This window comes from Nannospalax galili, unplaced genomic scaffold, assembly GCF_000622305.1.
Source record: "Nannospalax galili isolate Female #2095 unplaced genomic scaffold, S.galili_v1.0 scaffold401, whole genome shotgun sequence".
Lineage (NCBI taxonomy): Eukaryota > Metazoa > Chordata > Mammalia > Rodentia > Spalacidae > Nannospalax > Nannospalax galili.
The window spans coordinates 42697-42913 of NW_008343975.1; positions in this window are offsets into that span (position 1 = coordinate 42697).

A 217-nucleotide genomic window follows, 5' to 3' on the forward strand; every position below is an offset into this window, starting at 1 on the left:
CCCCTACCCCCCCACCCCGGCCTCCACTTCTTTCAGCAGGTTACGGACCTGGGACTTGGGAGGCCTGAGCCCTGTGCTCCCTGCTGCCATCTGGTGGCCTTATCTGGGAATTGTCTGCTGACAATGATGCTTCCACTGGAAAAATAAAATCTCCATTTTCTTAATTTTGAATCTAAGCTGCTCCTTTAGCATCGCTTAGGCTTTTAAAATATTCGGT